Source organism: Euprymna scolopes, chromosome 10 (assembly GCF_053919585.1).
Source record: "Euprymna scolopes isolate OS-2025 chromosome 10, ASM5391958v1, whole genome shotgun sequence".
NCBI lineage: Eukaryota > Metazoa > Mollusca > Cephalopoda > Sepiida > Sepiolidae > Euprymna > Euprymna scolopes.
Window position 1 is genome coordinate 15703995 of NC_136491.1, and position 4604 is coordinate 15708598.

Here is a 4604-nt window from a genome sequence, read left to right on the forward strand (position 1 = left end):
TTCTGGGGAAGAAACTATTGGAGTAAAAAGCTTTCTTGCACCTAGGGATCTCTACTGTAGAGGGAAGAGACTTAGTAGCTTGTTGAGTTTGTCGGGGGTAGTTACGTCGGGGAGGTACAAGTGTTTGCAGTTCGTCAGAGCATTCACTATTAAAGTATTTGTAGAACAGGCAGACGGATGCAACATCTCGTCGATGTGACAAAGGCTGAAGCCTACATGACAATTTAGGACCTATCAGGTTGGCGACTCTCTTTTGAACCCTGTCCAGGAGCGAGAGACAAGCAGCAGATGCACCAGCCCAGATGTGACAACAGTACTCCATACATGGACGAATGGTGGCCTTATAGAGGTACAGGATACTGTCAGGCGTAAGTAGTTTTCTAGCACGTTAGAGGGAGCCAACCTTCCTTGCAGCAGCCTTGGCAATGCTCTCAATGTATCTATTCCAGTTCATATTCCCTGTAAACGTTAGGCCGAGGAGTTTAAAAGAAGTACTTTCAGGCAATGTGTTCTTGGCCATTGCTATTGGTGGTAGAGAAGGTTTCTTTTAGTTATTGAAGGAAACAAGCTTAGTCTTAGCAGCATTGAATGTGACCATCCATTTTTGTCCCCATTCCACTATAGATTGGAGGTCATCCTCTAGTGTTTCTGTCATTTCCTTGGATATGTGTTCATTTGTTTTCCCCTCATATCTGTTATAGAGTGGGGTCATCGGCAAATATACCCATCTCCGAAACAATTTTATCAGGGAGGTCATTTATGAATATCAGGAATAATAGAGGTCCAAGGATAGACCCCTGAGGTACTCCCGCATTTATGTCATATTGTTTAGATGTACAACTGTCGAGGACAACTTGGATTTTTCTCTTACTTAAGAAGGATTTAATTACATTATGAATTCTTCCAGTGATTCCATATGATCTAATTTTCCTTACAAGACCATCGTGCCATACCCTATCAAAAGCCTTAGATATATCAAGGGCTATCGCTCTACCTTCCCCTGTTTTGTCCAATGAACGGTATATACGTTCAGAAACTACAGTTAAGATATCTTGAACGGGCTTGCCTGAATCCATATTGTTTGTCAGTCAGGAGTTTAGCAGCTGTTAGGTGCTTGATCAACTAAGGACTCAAATATTTTGGCGAAAAGTGGGAGGAGGCTAATGGGGCGATAATTTAGTGGGTCAGTTCTTTCACCAGAATTCTTGAAGACTGGTACCACAGAGGCGGTTTTCCAGCAGTCGGGAAAGCAAGATTCGTTAAGGCATTTATTGTAAAGTTTGGAGAGAACTGGAGCAACCTTGGCAGAGCATTTTTTTAATAGCACAGTCGGGATGAGATCTGGTCCACATGCTTTTGAGGTGTCTAGGTTTTTTATAATAGCATGTACCTGAGAAGGGGTGACTTTCAAATCGTCTAGTGTGGCGTCTGTTCGTAGAGGAAAATCAGGGAGGGAGTGGTGTACCGGGTTCAGTGTGGAGTTTGAGGCAAACCGACTGGCAAGCAGATTAGCTTGTAGCAGACGCAAATAGACCCCTTTCTTCTTGCACATATTCCTCCCTGATTGAGTGATGTGGCCATACACTGGCCAATCAGAGGAGTAGCGCATGAATATTTTTAACCCCCAAGGACCTGACAGTTTCCGGTCCTGAGAAGAAAAAACTCTCTCTTACTCCACCAGCTTTCGAAGGGACTAGACCTTTCGCTTCTCTGCTCCTACTAGGTATCAGACAACAGCCACCGGCTGTAACTACCTAGTAAGCAGTGAAGTCCCGAACCTTCCTTCCTTCTTTTCCTCCTTCGAGTTTAATGCCTCTCTAAATAAACCTTTTCCTTGTTAAGTTTAAGAAGTGGTTTGTTGTTTGTTCGGAAAATTGTGTTAAATTATTTTATTAGGGAGTGCCTTAAAAGCACCAAATAATAAATCCCTAATTAATAATAATAGATTAATAATAATAATAGATTAATAATAATAATAGATTAGCCTTGTCAGTTGCCGTGCAAGCAACCTCATGAATGTTTGATAGTGGGGGAATAATTGACTGTCCATTATTTACTACGCTGTTGTAGATTTTCCAAAAATCCCGGGTTCCTAATTTCTGTGCTTCGAAGCATTTTCTGGTGGTTTCAGAGTAATCTGTCTTAGCTATCTCTATCACTCTCTTACAATTATTTCTAGCTTCTATAAACTTCTGTTTATTTGAGCTGGACTTATGTCGGTTGAATCTAGGGAATGCATGCTGCCTTTGACAAATGGCAGCTGCACAAGCAGAAGTAAATGATTGGGGAGAGTGGGGCTTGTTATAGAATTTCCGTGCGGGAACATGTGCGTCAATTGCAGTTTTGAACCATTCAGTGGTCTCATTTGCACACTGTTCCGCTGGAAGAGTAAAGATATTTTGCCATGGGGTACCTCTGATGAATTCCCTGATGGCTTCCCAATCAGCCTTTTTGTAATACCTCGGTGTTTTGAGTAGTGGGTCTTCAGTTTTAGGGCGAGAATTTAGGCTGATTTTTACCATTATCACAGCATGATCAGCATTCCCGAGTGGGCTGTGGGTATATGTTGTACAGTCATCGGGAACCGTTATCAGAAAGGTCTAGCTGGTCTGGGAAACGTGTCGGAAATGTAACCAACTGAGATAGGGAATGGGATATAGAGAAGCTATGTGTTGTGTTACCAGCTACGTCTGTGTGATTAGAGAATCCTAACCAATTACTATGGTGGATATTGAAGTCACCAAATGTATCCATCTTCTGTCAAATGCCGCGCGATGCAGCCTTCTCCTACCACATCTGATCTTTACCCGTAGTTGGTGTTTAAAGAAAGCGATCAGATCCTGATCAGAAAAAGACAACACCCCTTGCAACCTCGCAGACGTGAAGTCCAAATCACCATTCTCGCCACAGCCAGGATCGTAACGTAGACCATTTGTCTTTCCCAGTCCCACGGCGGCCTCACGTTGTCCACAACATTGGATACGGTAATTGGGCGAGGATGCTCAGGATCGATGCGAGCCGTCACCTCGCCAACATATGACCAGTACCGGCGGAGTTTGCGGCAATCAAAGAAAGCGTGATCAGTTGTTTCTATGGCCGTTGTCCCACAATGGGGACATTCAGGCGACTCCAAAAACCTGGAACTGCATTGTATGTTGTTGTATGGAAGTGCATTTCGGGCCAATCGCTAGGTCAGAGAGAACTCCGAATTGTTCAGATGACTCGAACCTGGCGCCCAGCTCCACGCGGAGCAGATCTAACTCTGTTGCCAACCCAAATGCGTGCATAGCGGGTCGGCGGCGCCGCCCTTCTCTAGATCCCTGCGGAGTTCCCTACAGGTAGCAGTCACAAGGTCGCTGGACCTTGGTAGTCGTTTTAGCACGGCTCGGCACTCTCAGTATTTATTTGCTTCCCCACTGAGCAAATTAGGCACAAGGACGATTTTTAATGTGGAAAGATTGGGGAAAAGAGGGACCAACTCCCCGGGGAGTAGGGGAGCTGGATAGTGACAATTGGTATGAATAACTGATTACTACAAGAGCAATTGTCTTATATGTAGGGTTTCCCTCACATATGGTCTTTGCTTGAACTTTGTTGTACTCGCCGGCTGAGTTGGATACAATGTAAGGAGTTTAGCAGCAAAATGTTTGTTCACATTAAACTTGAACTTCTGCACGTTAGTACAGTTGAGCAAGCAGGAACCCGGTAGTGAATTCCAAAATATAGCTATTCTGAGGAAGAAACTATTAGAGTAAAAGGCTTTCTTACATCTAGGGATCTCAATTGTGTAGGGGTGGGACTTTGCTGCTTTTGGGTTTGTCAGGGGTATTTACATCGAAGGGGTACAAGGGCTTGTAGTTTCGTTGAAGCATCCACCATTAAAATACTTGTAAAACAGGCAGAGGGATGCTACATTTCGTTGATGGGACAGAGGTTGAAGCTTAGATGATAGTTCAGGACCTATCAGGTTGGCGACTCTCTTTTGAACCCTGTCTGGGAGTGAGAGACTAGTAGTAGATGCACCAGCCCAAATGTGACAACAATACTCCATACAATGGCGAATGGTGGCCTTGTAGAGGTACAGCATACTTTCAGGCATAAGTAACTTTCTAGCATGGTAGAGAGAGCCCACCTTCTTCACAGCAGCCTTGGCAATGCTCTTGATGTATCTGTTCAACTCATATTTCCTGTGAACGTTAAGGCATGGAGTTTGAACGAAGTACTTTCCAGTAATGTATCTTTAGCCATAGCTATTGGTGGTTGAGAAGGTTTCTTGTAATTATTAAATGAAATGAGTTTTGGTCTTGGCAGCATTGAACGTTACCATCCAATTTTGTCCCCATTCCACTACAGACTGGAGGTCTTCCTCTAAGGTTTCTACCATTGCCTTAGATATGTATTCATTTGTTTTCCCTTTGTGTCTGTTATAGAGTGTGGTGTCATCAGCAAATATACCCATCTCAGAGACTATTTTATCTGGGAGGTTATTTATGAATATCAGGAATAATAAAGAGTTAACACCAAAATACACCCGCATTTATATCATATTGTTTAGATGTACAACCATCGAGGACAACCTGGATTCTTCTTTTACTTAAGAAGGA